Source organism: Dysidea avara, chromosome 6, assembly GCF_963678975.1.
Source record: "Dysidea avara chromosome 6, odDysAvar1.4, whole genome shotgun sequence".
NCBI classification, from domain to species: Eukaryota; Metazoa; Porifera; class Demospongiae; order Dictyoceratida; family Dysideidae; genus Dysidea; species Dysidea avara.
In genome coordinates, this window is record NC_089277.1 from 12,916,755 (window position 1) to 12,938,204 (window position 21,450).

A 21,450-nucleotide genomic window follows, 5' to 3' on the forward strand; every position below is an offset into this window, starting at 1 on the left:
CAGCAGCTCCCTTCTCTCCTAGGATGAGGGAGGCCTTTGTTTTTAAAAGACCGCAGCAACCTCGATCCAGGTGGCCAGAAAGCAGTTAACCGAATTCCTTCAACTTCTCGAATATTACGTTGGTAAAAAAATTTCGCACAATAAATTTTCGTCGGATGCTAGCTTCGACGAAATATTTTTAACGGTTTATAAATATAGAAATACGGTATATTACTCCACCATTACTGAAGTTCAAAGCAGCCACTGAAATCAATTTATTGTCATGCACAGTGTTGTATAGGTTGAGTAGCTGTATTGCTTGATTAAACACCTTAAATTAGTTTTTAATATTTCATTAAATTAGTTAATACAGAAATATTGACATTTGCAATCTTTGCTGATAGTACAGTCTCGTGCAAGGTTTTGTACCCTGCCCCATGTTGTGCGTGCAGATAACCTTTGTTATTTTATACAATTAGGCACAAGCAGCTGTTACTTCATAACATAAACACAATGGGCTGCTTATGTTGGGACTGGTGGGATACAGGGAATTTGGGGATTCACCCATTCACCATAGGGACCTGCAATATATTAGTACAGACTGTCCCAATATTAAGTAAACTCAAGAGGGTTATCATTTCTGCCATTTGTTATCCAGCGTGTGCAAGTTCAACTCTTGCTCGTGATTAGATATAATTGAATCACTCCAGTCTAACAGTTAAATTTCAAGTACATTTACTGCAAAATGGTGTTACACTGCACACAATCAGTAGAGTCTGAGTTAAAAGACAAACCAAGTGAATCGCCTCAGTTAGTAGGCATCAAATCATCCTCCATAATCAGTAGCAAACAAATTAAGGTACAGCAACATGTGTGTGCCTTCAAAATACCAACTATACTGTTACAGTATGTACTAAATTGAAATTGTTTACAAGAACTTTGTCCTGTACACTGTCATTGTAAGGCATACCCACAGAATGTGGACCATGTCAGCGTGTCCAAGTGTGTAGTAATTTATTTAGCTGGTCTGCACTATATTGAACAGCGACAATTCAGCACGTGCACTATTCTCTTTCCCTACATCAGGACCCTTTCCCCTTTCACTAAAGGCTTGAAACATGCTATCACTATGTAAAGCTGCTCCTGTACAACTGTAACTACTCTATTTATTAGACTGAAATGTTGTTTAAAAATCCATTGCTTTCGTATCATGTACAGCACAGCGTGTTTTGCACTGCTAGGGACATTAAGTACGTATAGGCTTCAGATGAAGTGATCCAATTCATGTGTGGTAACCCAGGGGTTTAAATCAAAGGTAAAGTGCAGTTGTGATTCTGTGTACAGTGAATATGTATGGGGTTTGTTGGAGAGTCAACTACGGAAAGGTTATGAATAATACTTAATGGTGAAATCGTACTTAGAACAAGTAATGTCCCCTCTGTTGGAGAAGCGACAAGTTTCTGGTGATAACAATCTGACTGAGTGTACAAATGATAATTATGAAGTTGTAGATAATGACACTCTTGAACTGTCTAAACTTACATGAACATTATTGTTAGTGTCTCTATTGATTATGCATTCCCCCTCCCCCCACTGGATGCATCAATAATTACAGACTGTCCAGTATAATAAATAAAGACATAATGGTTTGGTTCCAAATTCAGAAAAGGAGACCAAATGGTGTGTTTCCTAGTACATATAAAACAGTGAAATTGTCAGACCACATAGGACATTTGAAATAAAAGCTTCAGGGTGTTTTAGCAGGTGAAGCATTACTACGAATAAGCCACATTCCATTCATAAATTATTAGGGCTACCATCTGAATGTAATAGAGGTAACATACTGTACATGTTCTGTTACAGAAAGAAGTTACGGTAATATCGGATCTACTATAAAGATGTGATAACAAAGGGTTAGTTATTTGTAAACAAAAAGATGTGATATTTAAACAACAATAATATGATCAGCTACAGCATGTACATAAAACTTGGAACAAAAAGTTATTGAGCGATGTACCACAGTCTAACATCACACTATTGCAAATGCTGCAGCTCTTCAGCAAAAAAAGTCACCCTTGATGATAGAGTTCTATGTACAATATAAGGAGATACTGGCCAATTTCATCTGCTGTGCGAGTAGTCATGACTGACCCACAATTAGACGATGACATCATTGCTACCTGCATTAACAAAAACAAACAAAACAATTACTATTGTATTTCATTTTACAGAGTATGTCTAAAAGAACTTTGCAAAATGACATTTGTATTAGGAGAACAGCAGAATTCTACATGGAAAGTCACTACTGTCATCAAAATGAAGAAGTGAACACATACATAGCTACAGAAAGAAACTCAGTCATTACTGATGACATTACTGATGTGCGTAACATGCGTATGTGGGTAAAACCCAGTGGGTTTTTCCCTGAATCATCTTGGTGCTGGATGGTTCAAAATTTTTACATTTTGATTTCTTGTTGCTAGCCCTCACTCTCCATTGTTGTATTTAGTCTTTATTATTCTATTCACTTATGAATGTAAGTTTTCAGGTAGTCGTGCTCCTGGACTTACACATGGTTATTGTCTTGTATCTATGGTTACTAAGTATGTTGTTGGTTGTTTGGTAACAATGATAGATAGCCTGCTACAGTTGCTAGTGGTGCAAAACCCAGATGTTATAGATTACAATGGGCAAACAGGGTGTGGGTTATTTGGAGTATGGTGGAGGGGGGTTAGACTGTGACTTCAGAATCACCTGTTTAATTGTAGTGCTAGGCTTATAAAACAAAACACTAGGGGTATCACGTATCACTTACTAAGTCAATCTCAATCTGTGATTGTGGTCTAACTCACAGTCAACAGTCAAGACTACAAAATATCACTACAGTGGGAGATGGGAAGAGGTGTTAAAACTCACAGTTACCTATAAATAAATATTAAAACTTACGAGATAGAAAAACTTAAAATGTTTCAAAGCTCTATAACAATTTCACTGTGATTTCAATTAGGGTTCCACCGATACAGAAAAATACCTACCGATCCGATACCGATACCAAGCAGTAAATTCTCACCGATACCGATAATTGCCATACACTTTGCACGCCTCTCAAGTTAGCTATGTGTGACTGCACTATTAGATTTGTGCGGTGACTGTTCTATTAGAGTATTTCGATCTTTTTCATGCAAACATAGTAAGTAGCAGTTGCTCAATGTTTAACAAAGCAATTCCAGCACCTTTTATGCTAGAATAATGCTCAACACTATTTCCAGTTTGTTGTACCTCACGTTTTGCTAGCATAGCATTTATGATGATAGTTATGGTGATGACGATTGGCGCGAGTAGTCATTGATCGGTATCGGAGTACCTAGTAACCGATACCGATCGATATTAAAAGCTCAATATCGGCTCCGATACGATACCGATCCGATTATCGGTGGAACACTGATGTATCTTTCACAGTTGTAGATCAGAGGGGTAAGACAAGATCACGTGCACTACAAAGCACTAACAAAAATATTTTATTAAACCATAGTCATACTACCTGTTGAAAGTAATAGATCATACAACAACGATTGTATTGTAATCATTGATGCCTACTGTTACCTGTTGACATGAAAGTCATGGGACAAAGTGGCAGTAAAGAGGGGTTTCTAGGGGTCTGGGCATACTCCCCTAGAATTTTGAAACATAAGTGTGCCATGATTGAACCTGGAAATGATTTTAGAGAATGAGTGAGATCTGGAAATAATTAGCAAGCTGAAGGGACAAAATAACTATGTATATAATTATGTGCATGAAAGCATTGATTTGATGAATGTGTTGATTTTCAGTTTATAGTGAACTGTAAGAAAGAAATTAAAACTAGTAAGGTAATTTTTAATCAGAGTAGACCATGAAATAGAAAATTTTTGAAAATGGCTATCTCAAGATGTATCTTTAGACTTTTAGTCAAATCCCTGTGGTAAATTGTAAAAGAATTAAGAGGTACAATACGTAAGTATACTTTCCTGTAGTAAACCTGGCTATTTTGTCTAAATTTTAGAACTAGCCCAATCACCATTTGCAACTAGCCAAAAGTCATTTACAACTAGCTTTTTGGCCACAACTAGCCCCCCTTTTTTAGCCCTTGCCATAACGGCAGCATCTTTCCAATCATGAATCACACCATTACAAGCAACAAACTAAATAGAACAAAATATGTATCAAGCCCCTTCCTCTACTTTTTGTACAGGGTCTATTCAGTTCACATGAAATACTTTAAGTACTTGTGCAACATTATTACGCATTCACGTGGTCTTGTCCTACTCCCCTGGTTATTATATAGGTAGCATGTATTAAGAAAGTTTAAAGCACAGGACTGGTGTGTTTGGTAAATGGATATAATAAACCTAACAGTTTCAACACTTAAAGTAACAATGAAGGTGTACGGATTTATATTTAGCTGGCTCACATGGCCCAGACAGCAGCTTTCTTGGTTTACTATAGCTAGTTACACTAACTTTTAAAAATGCTAAATGGCCACATTGGATGTGGCCAGGGATGAAAACCTAACAATTAAGCCTAAAACAGCAGACAAAATTTCAGGAAGATGCATTCAAGTCAGGTCAAAAGCTGTAAGCCAGAGGCTAAGGTAAATCTTGTCTTTGACGCAGATCATCCAATAGTGAGTGCTTGTGTGACACCCCAGTGAAACAAACGTATGTTAGGCGCAATCTGTGCGGAATTTGCGCAGTTTATAAATTGCGCTGCGCATTTTGTGACTTTATAAATTGTTGTGCAATTTGTGAACTACCGTAAGAGCTGCGCATTTTATGAATTACATGGGTACCGCCTTTACGTTCTTGGCCGCTTCAAGTACGTATCACAGGGAGGAATGACAGGTTTCTTTTCCCCCTTTAACTAGCTGAAGGGACATGGATACAGACGCATTCTACCCGACTATTTCTCCCTCCAAGGTTCCTTTGCGTACTCTGCAGCTGGCCTGGATAAGGTGCACTGTCTTTCTCTCAGTGTTGCGCTGCGTATACTACAGCATTTGTGGTAGGCTAAGCCATTCGTTTTGATCAGCTGATATTGATGGGCACAGTCCAGTCTGCATGTTTTACTTCTCCTAGCAGTTGTCCAGCACATGCAAACACTGCACATGCTGCACCAGTAATGAAATGCATATCAGCACATAAGGTTTGGTACATTGTAACTCAAGTCCAACATCATATCTTTAATGTCCAGCCTTAAATGGTACACGTAGTTAGTTTCACTCTCACATTATCCCATGCATCTAGATGTAACCCCACAACACGTGGTTAGCTACATAATATAATGTCACCTCTGTGTGATACAGTTATTAGTGCAAACATATAGTGTTTGGAATCAGGTATACTGTGTTACACATATAACTTAGTATGCTCTAATACATGAGTTACAAATCCATTTGATGAACAGCAAGACCCACATGTCTTCCTAAACACCGTTCATTTTCCCCCATGAGCAACTACCGTATGACAACAAATATTGGCGAAACTAATATTTGGCGATTTGCTATAAAATTGCAGTTGGCGGAAATTTAATTTGGCGAAATGCTCTCACAAAAAAAAATTGGCGAATGGAGAAATTACGATGCTGTACTGACTCGCTTTAAAGAATATTCGGGTCCTGCTTCCATAGACGCCTACTGTACTCAAATATCTTTGCTCCAATTTCTTTCGTGGCCACACCCACTTTCAGGATTATTTGCTGTCTGTAGGCATACTTGTCCATTTATCAATGGCTGCGCACGAATTCATGTCTGCTGCTGCCTGCAAGCTTACGAGATGCCACGCCCACTAATCGAGTACGAGTTCTAGTCTAGTCAGTAAGCCACACCCACCGGTTTCAGCAGTATTCACGAAGGTTTGTCGAAAACCTACTTCAACACTGAACTGCTTGACCCAAGGTTTGAAAATAATATTGACGAAATTTAAATTTGGCGGTTTAGTGACGAATCGCCAATTCGCCAAATTTAGTTCACCGCCAAAATTAATTGATATACGGTATTGCACCTGACCTATGGAATCCATACATTAATTTGTATGCATAACTAGACCTCATCATGTCAGTTGTATCATCATCCAAACTAATCATTCCACAAGATTGACAATATAGTCATCCAATGATTCTAAATAAACAAACATTATAATTCATGTGACACATCATAACTTGTCGGTACAATACAACAGACGATGAAAAGAAATTTGCTGGTTCACCAAGAAATCCAACTATTCATCAAAAGTTATTTAAGCTAATATAGATACATTTTACCACAACATGAACAAACACATACACGTTTACTTAATGGTACAAATGACACAATGCGATGATGTATATCAAACTGATTGCTGAAGCAATTAATAGGTGCATAATTATAATAATTTTTGAGGGAAGCCATTACATGCATGATGCTAGCTACCACAAATCAACACCTTCTGCTGTCAGCAAAGATACATAAAGGAGGACTCAAGTAGGTCCATGGTGTTCTCATTATACGTACTGCAGTATGCCAAATTAAGGTACCAAGCAACGTTGAACAGTGAAGAAATCAAGCCCGTAGCAGGGGGTCTGTTCCAGGTAGTTGTAAAGCTGAGTACCATGTACAAAATACACACATGGTCTTACTATAGGGGGTCTGGAGGCATGCCCCTACAGATTCCTTCTGAGATCACTTACTGACTGCTCAGTGTCACAATCTTTTTGCAAACTAATATATCAGAAAATTGATAGGTGGGCTCCATAAATTGATAGGTCGATGGGGACCACAAAGGTTTGGTCTCTTGCAAAAATATCAGCTAATATCCAGCCTGACTTGTCCTTCACAACTTGGCATTATTACAAACTTGGTAACCGGGCTACTTGTTCAGTACAGAGTATTGGTATCACCCATCTCCACAACGTATGGCTAGTGGTTATAAATTTTTGTGATGCGGCTTGAGAATATGATAGCATACATAATTCACTATACTTCCATATCTCTGCAAGTATTTTCTTGTAGTCTACATGTCCATTTTCAGTTGAATGCACACGTGGCTCTACTATGTCATAAAATTTCTCAACTGTTGCAACTAAATGATGGTCATTCTCATTCTATAATTACAAAATTTTGTGAAGGGCAGGCACAAAGTTTCTTACCCTCGTTTGTTCCAACTTCAGCTCTGGGTAGTTTAACAAAACAAACGTCTTTGTTGTAGTAATGAAAGGCAGGGCTAATTAGAGCATCACTTCTTTCCACTCCATTCAAAACGGTCTGATATCAAACATGATCTTCTGCACCTTCTCCTCCGTTACTGTTTTGTTTTGCTTTTTGGAGGTGTGATTGGGACCAAGATATTTTCCTCTACAGAACCCTTCGAATAGCCGGCTCTCTGTGACCCTCTTTTGACATACCTCACAAACTCATAGTGAAATTCACACCTCGCATACACTGCCATAAGGAAATCTCGTGATCCAACACTTGGAACGACAGTAGGTCGGCAACCGATACAACAGGCTGTACGTGTTGCATCTCGCCTTGCCATATGGCAGCACGACACATGCGCAATTTATAAATTGTTGCGCATTTTATGAATTCACAAAATGCGCAGCGAAATTTATAAACTGCGCAAATTCACAGATTGCGCCTAACACGTACACTAGGTCCCTATTAAAAGATGGTCACCAGTAGGTTGAAATATCCCTGAAGTAAATTATCACCATGCTTGTGCTAAGAATTCTGTTCATAGCATTTTTAAAACAGTACACTCAAGGATAATGGAAGGTAACAGAGGTGATGTGATACATAATGCATACATACCTCTGTTATCCTGGCAGAGCAATTAGTTGCACATCATCTTCAGTCATCACAAGACTGGCTGCTGTCACCTATTGAGTTTGACGTGTCTCAGTGCTTTATCAATGTGCCTATAATGTAGTGTTGTTACATAATGGTATGTAGAGGTGCATCAAACAATGTGAAAGTAACAAAAACTGTTTCAGAAATTGTAAGATTATGTGAGTTTCAGACCCTTGGGAAAGAGGCTACAGTATTATCCATTAGCTACAGTTATGCTATTCCTCTAGTAAAGAATACTTCAACTACGAACACTGCTGCAAAACCATCAACACCACTGCAACTGCATGGGACAATCTGAGCCTCTATAATTGACCAAGGCAGGTTGAAATATATCTGGAGTGAAGGAAATTGTTACCATGTCTGTGTTAAGAGTTCTGTTCATAGCATTAATTGCGGTATTGCAGCATAAAACATTACAACCAGGCATATTAAAGTGATCTTGGTGGTGATGTGATACATACTGCTGCATACATTACTTACCTCTGTTATTCTGGCAGACCCCTTAGTCACAGTACACTAGCTGGCTGCTGTTACCTCTCCCCATTAGATTCTATGTATCTGGTTTGATAAAGCGTGTCCTCGCGTGTCTCAGTCAGTGCTTAATAATTATTTTATTAAAGCGCCTCTAACGCAATGTTGTTACGTAATTTTACGTGGGGCATCAAACGATGTGAAAGTTACGAAACCTGTTACTTATAAGCCTGTGTCAAATATATGCCAGCGTTATAGGCTAGAGTGATATGTCAGCATAATACAAACAAACTAGGTGAATATTTCATGCAATGGAGCTCAAGTCCTTGTAAATAGATCAACATTCCCTAATAGAGCAGCCAGCAGAAAATTCAAGCTGCAATCAAATGTAAATGGCTCCTTAGATCAACACTCTCTATTCAAACTGTCACTTCATAGTGAAAAACTCGAAAAGAGCGTTCATGATTAAAATATCCCAAAGAAATTCTGTTAACTTAGATAGCAAAATGGGAGCAACTGAAACTTAAAATTTGGGGAATTCCTGAAAGCAGTTTGGGCAAAATTTTACGCATATTTGACTTAGGCCTAGTTAGTTAATGATTAGCTAATATTATTCAGGAAAATGTACATAATTATAGGGTGAGTGTGATCCTCGGTTACACGCAACAGCAGAAAGGTGTTAATTAAACACTTGTGTGGGCCAGTGTTTGAATTGTAAAATAACATGAAGGTATACTAATTTCTCAGTGTGAAGACTGGTGGGTGGGGAAGTTAGCTAACACTTCAAGGGTTGTAATTTTTAACCATCAGAGTTTAAGTCATCAGTTTGCAATATGTACAAGCCCAAGGAGAGGATTATTCCCTATGCCCAAAGTCAGTATTTTTGGCCACAACTAGCAGTCTCACTTCTAACCCTTGAATGCTGGAGGTTAGTAGATAATATGACAAAAGAAACTAATTACTGTTTTATACAGTAGAGTATAAACGACTTGACCGTCCAATTAGAATGCATGTATGGTTGTTGTATTAGAGCAAATTGATCTGGGACCAGATCCTGTATTCTTACATACACTGTTGGGATAGTTTGAAATAACTCTCACTTTTACACTTGCCAAGCAGCTAACAAAGTATACTATTCAAAGTTCTGAAAAAATTTAACAAGGTACCTTTGTATACCCTAAATTTGAGCTCTGGTGTGGACATGGTAAGGATAACATGTATATATGTATGTCAACTAAATACAGATAGCTCAGGTCTGGAGAGGCTATATTATAGCTACTCACTCACTGAATTTCTGTGCCATATTATCCTTTGAGATACTGAGATGCATTTTGCAGCAGTGTCCAGCATTTGTTGCACAAATACCTTTGGCAGTACTACGTAATCTATTCTTGATGGATAGAAATGATGTTCTTTGTATCATTTCTAAAGAATTATTTGGTTGACGTATTTGGTTACACAATCATGCATGTGGAAATAGGTCAGGCACTTGCAATCGACTTCTCTGTTCAGAGAACTCTATACTGTTATATCACATATGAACTTTGCAACAATTAGATCTTAGCCAAACTTCCTTAGTAAGATTATGGTTAATTGTATTTGTTCATGTTAAAAGCTATAGTATACATTTCAACCAAGGGTGCATGTACCTTTCAATTGCATGGGTGAATTGTATAGCTAATATGCAGTTGAGATCACTGGAACCTGCCTAATGGAAAATATGCACTTGCTTATTTAGCCATGAGTAGCTAAGCACCAGTAAACATGTGCATGCATGGCTCTAGTGGACAAGTGCAACAATTGCACGTATGAAGAATTAACACTGTGGTGACAATAAGCAAGGCTCTGTACTGCATAGCTAAATGACAACCCATAGAACAGCGGAAGCGGGAAAAAGTAACATAACGATATCAATATAAACATTTTCATCAGTTCAGTGGTAATGCACTACATAGGGCATAGCCAGACTTTAGGTGCATCTGAGAGCATGCTTCTCTGGAAATGTTTTGAAAATAGCTTGTGGTATTTTAGTCAATGAATATAGCACAAGTTTTTAGGCAGCAAATTCAAGCTCAAGACCAGCTATATGGATGACATCTGGCAAATATCTCTACTGCTACTGCAATTATACCATCTGCATGTGTCTAAATGTATCGGAGTGTCGCAGTGAATATGGATGGGAAATCCTGAGTGCTCTATAAGCTAGGGCAGTGGAGCAGGCCAAAGAGTGCTTAAATTGCACATTAATGAAGTTGAAGCATGAATGTTATTCATGGGGGTCTGAGTAGCTCATTGCCTCAATTTCATATTTTAATCAAGTTTAGATGATCTCACTATGTTTTTGTAAACGAATTAAGCAGCTTTTAAAAGAAAATGTACAGGTGACTGTTCTATTAGAGTAGTTGACTGCTCTATTAGAATATCTTGACCTTGCATTTACTGAATAAGTTACCCGGAGCTTTAAATTTGAGATTTAATTAAACTTGATATATATATATATATATATAGAACTATTGCTACTTATTTATAGTGGTATTTAGTAAACTGCAGCTAGTGGACTTTTCTACTGAAATTTGGACTTGTATAGCTACCAAAACTGTGGATCTTTTGCTGGCATTGTGAACCTTTTTTACTGAAATAGTGGACCTTTTCTCTAAGAAGGCGGTTCTTCAGGACCTCCTGGCAACGGGTCTGACTGCAGATGCATTAAAGTAACTTATAGTTGCTAGATATAAAGTATCCGGAATAGTGGTTGTTGGAGGAGGTGAACTTTAGCAGGCTGTATCTGCCAGTTGGTGTACATTGCAGACTCCAAATTTTTATCATGGTACTAACATAGACTAAAGTTATATATACTAGAGTTTAGCGGCAATCGGTTCTTTCCTTGCAGAATTATGAGCTGCTGTCCGGATATAGATTGTTTTTGTCCGGTAATCGATTGTTTTTTTTCGGACGGATATTTGGGCTTCGTATTCCTACCTGCTTCAACAGATTGGAGTGATTTTTGGTATGTAAAGTGCCAAGGTATATGTCCTCCTATGCTGCAAATATCAGGGCTATGGAACCATTTGTTTGGTTACCACAGGTGTCCGGATATAAATTCGTCCGGGAATCAATTAATGACTCTACAAGGACTGTCTTCTCCCAGCATTAGCATCAAAAGTTTCTATTAAATGGGACACCAAAACTCGGGCTGAATTCAATAAAACCAGAAAAGAAGGGCAAGAAGAACGCTGTGAGTCACGTAACCCCAAACCTCCCATACGAAAAGGTAATTTAAAAGTAGATTGAAACCAAGCACTATCAGAAATGCTACAGCACATAATCCTACTAAGGCAATTGCGTAGGTTAGAGTCAAACAAAGACGGAAAACAACCTAATGAGGAAGGAGGCACACAGTGTAAAATGTGGGTGATTATACAAACACTGAGACAGCTCCTAAGTAAATGCAATTCTACTTGAGGATTCAGGAAGCTTTTCCTGAATAGAGGAAGTTTTGTCAAGTTTAGTAGGCAAAAAGGAATCGAAAAATTGAGGAGGTCCCCAAACAGGAGACCCCAACAGCCCCAAGCCACTGCTCATAGGGTCATTGCGTTTGATGAAAGCCAGAATCTCCAGTAGGCCAGTAAAGCTCACATTTAGATAATATAATGTGCAGGCCAAAACTTGGTCCAGAAGAGCGGACCTGGACCCAATAAATGTACCATCATCCAAATACCACAAACTCAGGAGGCACTTTTCACTAGCAGAAGTTGAATCAAGAAACTGAAGCAAAACTAAAGAGAACAACACAGGGCCAAGAAGATCACCCTGTTGAACACCTGTGGAAGCAAGAATACGTCAGTGACCAAAATGTAGTTCAGCAGGCTGGCTATAACACCAATGCACCCAATGGGAAATTTCAGGAAAATCTTTAGAAACACGATCAAGAAAGGCTGTATGGCTACATTCATTAAAAGCATTTTTCATATCTATTTTCAGAGGAGCAAGCGATTCATCACTACCAAGTTCGGAAAGAGCACAATGCAGTATGTAGTCCCTTCCAGGCCCTCCAACTTGGCCATGTGGAAGAAAAGTATCGGGAGAAATGGTCGAATCAAGTGACAGCACAAACGACTGGCAAGGCGACGAAGAACTTCACCTGAAGCAATTGGCTTGACACCCCATTCTTCTTAAGAAGAGCCATCAAAGGGGCACCACATAGCCATGGAGCTAGCAAAGGAGAAACTTTGCCAGACAACAAGAAGTTCATCAACCTAGTGAGAGCAAGAAGACAGTCTTCAGCAGATGAAGTTGTATGACCACTGATCACATCAAGAAGATGCTGAGCACGCAAACCAGAAGCACCAGGACTAGTGCCTCGGGGGAACTCCTTCAAACACCTAATCACAGCAGATTCATCAACAGTCAAGGAGGCAGACTCAGGAGCAGGGCAAGTAGGCGGGTCAGATGTGGGATGACGTTCAAGTAGCTCTTGAAATGCCAAATCATCATTCTTATATGCTACTCCAGTGGATGTTAGGGCCTGCACGGCATTACTGTATCTGCCCTCACGTACCCAAAATAAAGCCTGAGAAACATTGTAAGGTGTAGACTGAGAACCAAAACTGGACTCACTAACAATAAGGTCATCTTGTAAAGCCTTCCACAGCATGCATAAACCATCAGATTGAGACCAGATGTGAAGGCAATCCAACAACACAGAGGCCAAAACAAAACGACAGCGACGTTGACGAAAAGGCGGCATACGTAATACCACCTTAGTAAATAAGAAAAGATGCACAAACCCCCAAAGCGAAGAAGTGGCATTACGAAACTCAATTGCCAAGACTTTGGACAGCACACTACAAGGAATGTGCACAACAGTTGAAACTGGACAATCCATAACAGCCTCCAATAGTGTGGAAACAGCCCCAGATTCTGGGCCAATAAAAGAACATGCTGAAGCTGAAAGAAAGGCTAAATCTAAAGGATCACTAGGTAAGTCGATGGAGGTGGCCAAAGGAAAAGGCAAAGGCCTAGAAGGAGGCTGGGGACTAAACAAACATGGAATTTCATTAGCTAGAACCAAAGGGGCATTACAATGTTGGCCAGGTTTAGGTAAACATCTGCAGCCTGTCTTATGGTATCGTTCATGAGAAGCCCAATAGCAGGTGGAGACAGAATAATTAAGACAATTACAACTAGTGAAAAAAGCTGCAGGTGGAAAGACAGCTCTGGAGATATGCACAGAATTAATGTGTTGCCATAAGAGTGAACAGGAAGCACAAGACTTATTACAAATAGGGCATGTCGAAAGAGAAGAGGAGCACTCAGCCACTGCCGCATCCAAAGCTGAGGTATCCACTGCTACCGGTGAGGAGCGTAAATGAAGCAAAGCAGTAGGACTTGCTGTCAGTATTAAGGACTGCATTGGTAGAAATAACTAAACAATCAGGACTTCCTGAGGTAGAAAAAGCAGGACTTGCTGTAGTAGTAGACACAAGATCACTTGCTGAGTTGGAGACAACTGGAGCAGGACTTGCTGTGATAGAACATATAGGATCAAAACTGGCATAGGTGGTAACAACTGGATCAGGACTTGCTGTGATAGTAGACACCAGACCAAATCTGGCAGAGGTGGTAACAATTGGAACAGGACTTGTTGAAAAGGCAGGAGAGACTTGCAGAGGTGGAGACAACAGGATCAGGACTTGCTGTGGTAGTAATAGAAACTGGATCAAAACTTACAGAGGAGGAAACAACAGAATCAGGACTTGCTGTGGTAGTAATAAAAACTGGATCAAAACATACAGAGGAGGAAACAACAGAATCAGGACTTGCTGTGGTAGTAATAAACACTGGATCAAAACTTGCAGAGGAGGTAACAACCAGATCAGGACTTGTTGTAGTAGCAATAAGCATTAGATCAAAACTTGCAGCAGAGGTAACAACTGAATCAGGAGTTGCTGTGGTAGTAAACACAGGATCAAGACTCACAGCAGTGGTAACAACTGGAGCAGGAATAGCCTCAGTCAATCGTGAGATCGTAGAAACTACTGTACAAGTGGCACTACAGACAGCTGCTATAAAAAGTCCACGTGAAGCTGATGGTGATGGCTAGTCTCGCGTGGCCAGACCGCCTTTTCTCCCAAATAATATCAACTGAACAGTCAGACCATAGATATACAGACAAGTACCAGGGATTGGAATCATCTCACGTGAGCCGTTAACTTCAATACAAACGCGTTCGCTGGATCATTGTTACTTAGGATTTCCAAATCTTTGCAACACATCTGAAATGCAAAGCGGAAAAACGTGATCCAGTACGTTACTTCCTACCTCTTACCCAATCAACGGTTTAGACCCTTTAGACCGGACCAACAGTTGTGATTCAACCAAGTCGCTTGTTGATAGATTTTATACTCGTGTGTTAGTGTTTCACTGGTCGCATGGAGTGTTATAGGAATTTTAAATTTCAGTGATAGGCGTGCACTTGAACGCATTGCGCTTTAGTGTTGCAAAGATTTGGAAATCCTCGTACCCCCTTCGAAAAAGGCACGATAGTGAAATACGCCATTCGCAATACGTTTCTGTAAACGGAGTGGCTATTCGTACAGCAGTCACGTATGAATAGTTCTTGGGCTATCTGTACAGCAGTCATGTGATCCATAATAAACGAGCCAGTTCAATGGTTTTTGCATTCCGGAAAGTACACGTGGCTTTTGGCGCGTAAGTTTGGTGGTGTGAACGTCTGCTCTACGCTGGTACATCTTTGACTAGTGAATGCTTTGGTGGATTTTATAGTATCGCAGAGGATCTTTGTGATGCAATATCGACCTTTAGCTTACATGTGTATGTTGTAACCGAACAAATTTCAGCAAGCTGAATTCTCGACCGAAGTTGTGCAAACCTGTACGGCAGACACTGACGATTTTCCGGTGAGGAGGATCATTTGAATCAGCGTCGGCAACACGTGCACCAAAGAAGTACTCAGAAAGGGATCATATAGTTGCAGAACTAGTAAGCATTACCGAATTAGTGTGATTGTACAGTTGGCAACCATGCATTTCTAGATTAGCAGCCACCCATTGTACTAACCACTTCAAGATGAACAAACCTCATTTTCAACTTTCTACTTTGCAGCAATTCATTGAGCAGTCACCCTGACTACAAGATAAGCAACAGTACAACTGCTATAATGTACTTAATGGATTGATCACATTAGGTGTCTCACTCCCAGCTACACACAACCAACTAGTATGACACAAGAGTTAAGTGTCTCACTCCCAGCTACACACAACTGACTAGTATGACACAAGAGTTAAGTGTCTCACTCCCAGCTACACTAGTATGACAAGATTAATGCCGCTCATCAGCTCTTATGTGACCAATCTCATGACTTACAGGACACAATCTGAGAACTCCTCGAGACTGTATTTTAAGGTTTACTGAATGCTGTGCTATGGAATTGCTTTATAGGAGCTGCATGCATACTGTCAAGTGTTGTACACCGATTACGACCACTAGGTGGTAGCAATCAATCCCATGTCAGATTCTGAAGTTGTATATGTCACACAACTGGTGCTTTTCGTTGCCTTTGCTAATTCTTAATCAGCATGAATTCTTCAGGTCCATCTTGGAAAGTGCAAATGCAAATTGATTACTGGAGTGTATATTCCTGTAATGATCATTGTTTTGGCAGAAATCTAGCACCATGCCATTATGACCACAAGGTAATCCATGGCCATCTCATTCTAGCTATGATGTAGCTATAATATACATGCTTGTATTTTTGTATGTTACTGTAGCTATAACAGTTAACTGATATTCCTATATTACAACTATCTGAATATTGATTTTGTGATGATTATTGTATTATAAAATTTATGCATGCTCTTACCGAGACTACAATGCATATACAGTATAAGTGAGCATGCAGTGTCACTGTACCATGCATGGAAATTCAATATGTCAGCTAAGCTTGAATGAGCTATGTCAACAGTGGCGGATCCAAACTCTGGCTTGGAGCAAAATAGGTCACAGCCTGCTGGCAATGGCAGTCCTCCACCAAATATAATGTACTGCATAATTTGCTACTGCTTCTCTAAAATAATGGGACTGCTTTATTCGAGTGATTGATTACTTTATTACAATATCTCGATCTCACATACCAAAACTCTTTTGTAGGGCATAGGCCCACCCCTAAATACGCACTGTGTATCAATCTCCGTCACTGAGGAGGCAGCTGACCGTTGCCAACGAATAGCATTTTTGGCAAGTGGTAGTTACACCCTAGTTACGCTGTTACGTGACCGTACGAATAGCAGGTAAGCTATTTGTACGTACCATCGTATGAATAGCTTTTTTGCTATTCCTAAGGACTGCCGTACGAATAGCACAAGGTGATTTCATAGCTATTCGTACGTGACTGTACAAATAGCAACGGCCCGTACGAATAGGGAACGTACAAATAGGCCACGTGCTATTTGTACAGTCACGTACGAATAGCTATGAAATCACCTTGTGCTACTCGTACGGCGGTCTGTATGAATAGCAAAAAAGCTATTTATATGATAGTATCGCGTACAAATAGCTTACATCGGCATGCTATTCGTACAATCACGTAGCTAAGGTGTAACTACAAATTTCCAAAAAGCTATTTGTCAGCAATGGTCAGCTGCCTCTTCAGTGACAGAGATTGACATACAGTGCAGGGGTGGGCCTATGCTCTACCAAAGAGTTTTGGTATGTGAGATCAAGATATTGTAATAAAGCAGTCAATCACTCCAATAAAGCAGTCAATCACTCCAATAAAGCAGTCAATCACTCCAATAAAGCAGTCAATCACTCCAATAAAGCAGTCAATCACTCCAATAAAGCAGTCACACTATTCAGAGAAGCAGTGTAGCAAATTATGCGTGCAGAGTGTTATATTTGGTGGAGGACTGCCATTGTCAGCTCACTGTGACCACTTTTTTTTGCTCCAACCCAGAGAGTCTGGATACGCCACTGTTGACATAGCTCATTCAAGCTCAGCTGACTTATTGAGTTTCCATGCATGGTACAATGATACTGCATGCTCACTTGTACTATGTATGCATAGTAGCCTCGATAATAATAATCACAAAATCAATATTCAGATAGTTGTACTCAAACTAATACAGGAATATCGGTTAACTGTTAGCTAGCTAGAGCTAATGTACAAAAATACAAGCATGTATATTATATGTCATAGCTAGAATAAGATGAATTACTTTGTTGTCATAATGGCATGATGCTAGATCTCTGCCAGAACAAAGATCAGTACAGAAATATACAGCCCAGTAATCAATTTGCATTTGCACTTTCCAAGATGGACCTGAAGAATTTATGCTGATCAAGAATTAGCAAAGGCAATGATTTATTTCAAACATCAGTTGTGTGACATATGCAACTTCGGAATCTGACATGGGCTTGATTGCTACCCAGTGGTCATAGTCGGCGTACAACACTTGATAGTATGCATGCAGCTCCTATAAAGCATTTCCATAACACAGCATTCAGTAAAACTTGAAATACAGTCTAGAGGAGTTCTTAAGATTGTGATTGTGCCCTGTAAGTCATGAGATTGGTCACATAAGAGCTGATGAGCAGCATTAACTCTTGCCATACTAGTGTAGCTGGGAGTAAGACACTTAACTCTTGTCATACTAGCCGGTTGTGTGTAGCTGGCAGTGGCGTAGCTACCATTGAGGCAACCGAGGCAGCGGCCTCGGTAAAAAAAAGCTCAACAATTCAGGCTGAGTAGGCCTGAGTTTTGACACCCTGAATTTTCTACTCAAATGTTACTACTAGACAGCATTACTACCACTCATAATAGAATCTATGGCTATAGTAAGCAGGGCCAGAGCCCACGGTGACACAGTGGCTGGACCACTTTTCAGCTACTTGAATTTGCATGAAAAGATCGAGATACTCTAATAGAGCAGTCATCGTAATAACTCTAATAGAGCGTTCAGTACAGATTATAGCCACTGCTCCTATTACAGTGCTTGGTCTAAATCATTCACATATTATATGTTAATTTTCTTTAAATTACTTTTCAAACTGAGTTCCAGGAGCCAACTGCATGGTATTGCATTGAGGTAACTGATCATGCATATCATGCATTAGCAGTTACAAATATAACCTCTAGATGCCATTTCAAAGCGTATAATTTCAAAATTTTCCTTGAAGGAGCATGCCCCCATACTCCCTAGCTTGACATGCTTAGCACATATAGTTGAGCACCACATGAAAGAGATAGCTACATAATTTCTGACTTAAATATCACATCAGATCAATAAAAGCAGATAACCTCCACTGTGATTGCAGTCCATTGATGGCCTGACCATGCACTGAAAATATCTTTTGTGGAGTAAGTCAGTTTTTTGTGTTGAGTAATAATTGAAGCATAGTATTACTTAACTAAGCTGGAGCATTACTTATGACATGTAGAAAAACACTCTGAAACAGTTTTTTTTTCCATCCAACCAGAGAGTCAACCTGCAAATGCTGCACCACCCATGCTTGAAAGTTTTTGTGAATCAGTTGAGTTAGAAGCAGACCCTCTCAACTTTGCCTCGGTAAAATTTTCTTCCTGGCTACGTCACTGGCTGGGAGTGAGACACTCAACTCTTTTCACACATAGCTGGAAGTGAGACACTTAACTCTTGTCATACTAGTTATGTGTAGCTGAGAGTGAGACACTTAATGTGATCAATCCGTCAAGTACATTGCAACAGTAGTTGGGACTGTTGCTTATCTTGTAGCCAGGGTGACTGTTCAATGAATTGCTGCAAAGTAGAAAGTTTACAATGATGTTTGTTCATTTTAAGTGGTGACAATGGGTGGCTGCTAATCTAGAAGTCGAGTTAGAAGTGCATGACTGCCAACTGTACAATCTATTATTTAGACACTAATCCGGTAATACTTACTCGTTCTACTGTACATCTATATGGTCCCTTTCTGAGTACTTCTTTGGTGCACGTGTTGTCGACGCTGATTCAAATGATCCTCCTCGCTGGAAAATCGTAAGAGTGTCTGGCGTACAGGGTTGCTCAAGTTCGGCCGAGAATTTGGCTTGCTGAAATGTCGATATTTCATCACAAATACCCTCTGCAATATTTCATCACAAATATCCTCTACGATATTTTAAAATCCACCAAAGCATTCGACAATTTGCTCTAGCCAAAAATGTACCAGACATTCACACCACCAAACTTATGCGCCAAAGGCCACGTGTAGTTTCCGGAATGCAAAAATAGTTGAACTAGTTCGTTTATTATGAATCACGTGACTGCCATACAAATAGCCTAAGAACTATTCATACGAGAGCGCCGTACGAATAGCCACTCCGTTCTGTAAAATGTCAATATGTGAGTCTTTGCTTAGTTGTTGGTAAGGCATCCTCGCAAAAGGGGGTGGTTAATTAGTGGTAGGGCCTAGTTTGTAGGTGTGTCTCTCGATGCAGCTGGCCAATACATAGCCACCGTTATCGAAGCAACTAACTATTAATGTTTTAGGAAGTAGTTACAAGAGTAGAACCAGCCTTCTGCGTGATAAATTTGAAGATATTGCTACTTCTGGTAACAATAATCCGGCACGAAAAACCAGATGATTCCAATCCCAGGTACTTGTCTGTATATCTATGGTCAGACGAGGAAGCAGAAATTTGCACTACACCTGCCATTTTTGCATTTTGCTATTTCCAAAATATAACTCTTCTCCCCTACACCTTTTTGTGCCCCAGTTCTTGGATCAGCCCTTGATGCGTGCAGGGGGATGGGAAACAATGAGTCTACCTGGAGCGAGACTTCGGACTTGGAAGAACAATTTTGGCATTTGCTAATCAGTATCAAATACAGAGCAGCACACTGGGTGTTGAATGACTATGGCAGATTCAGTTAAGTTTCTCTAATGTTGGATCAGCTAAAATGGCCTACATTACAAGTTCGTCGGAAATTATCTAGGTTACAAATATTGCATAAGATACACTACCAACAGTTATCACTCCAAATTCCTCATTATTACTTACCAAAAACATGACCAACAAGACAATACCACCATCTTTACTATATCTTACCTACCTCTGCTCATCCACCCAAGCATACCAAAACAGCTATTTCTCAAGAACAATAAACGACTGGAACATACTACCAACTGATACAATTGAAATTGCAGATACTGATCTATTTATGACTAAACTCCAATCATATTATTGTACCTAATCTATTTGTGTTTATGTGATTCCTGAGTACACCAGCAGGGCTGACTGCTCAGTAAACAATAATAATAATAAATACAGAAATACCTTTCAACATCTTCACTCCTATCCACTATTATACCCCGTACGCTGAATTCTTCTTCCAATGCTATAAGTTAACTCTTGCTCAAAGCGGGCTGCCATATGACAACCACAATCGAAAGCGAACCACCAGCTTCACGTGAATAACACAAACCACAATTGAAATTAAAAAATAGTAAATGTCATCTGTGTTTAGTAAATGACATCTGTGTTTAGTAAATGTCTTAGCTGTTTAGTAAATGTCTTAGCTGTTTAGTAAATGTCTTAGATGTTTACTAATAAGGCATGTTTTTTGAAGTTTTGAGACAAATGGGGCCTCACATAGCAGCACATGTTGCTGTCAGACCTTCAGTGCTGGTCACTGTAAAGCTCTAAGAACAATACAGTCATACTCCGGATCTATGGCAGCTGTATGGTACAGTCATAGAATTACAGTACATTGCAACAAGACAGTTGCAGAGATGCCAAGGTTCAGAATTACTTAGGAGTGAGATTGCCTAAACCAGGCAAGAACTCCAAATTTTCTAAAAGTGATTCACACTTACGCATGCACTTTCAAAGGCTGAGAGCAAAAAAAAAAAAAAAAAAAAAAGGTCTTCAAAAATTATAGCTAGTTTTTGCAATAATTTTCCATTACCTACAAGTGTATAAGCTCTTCAGGTATTTTCTTATAACCAAGAAGGCTGGTCAGATAGCTGTAAAGGTCCTCGAGGTAGCTAGCTAGCTAGCCAATGTGCGATGCGTGAGATTAATGGCTTCATGCGTGTGAGCGTGAGATTCGACACAAACTCGGACACAAATGAGTGAGACTCACGCACAATGCGTGAGACTT

At 39.6% G+C, this 21,450-nt stretch overlaps 1 long non-coding RNA gene across 2 annotated transcripts; it reads right to left on the reverse strand.

Annotated features, from left to right (window-relative positions):
• Positions 1-1,880: 1,880 nt before the first annotated feature.
• On the reverse strand, positions 1,881-20,753 carry LOC136257339 (uncharacterized). Of its 2 annotated transcripts, XR_010701920.1 has the most exons (4): positions 20,625-20,753; positions 7,802-7,908; positions 6,062-6,133; positions 1,881-2,159 (listed from the first exon to the last, which is right to left on the reverse strand). It is a non-coding gene; the product is annotated as an uncharacterized lncRNA (long non-coding RNA). The 2 variants fall into 2 exon arrangements; XR_010701919.1 differs by lacking the exon at positions 20,625-20,753 and having other exon boundaries at positions 7,802-8,297.
• Positions 20,754-21,450: the final 697 nt, after the last annotated feature.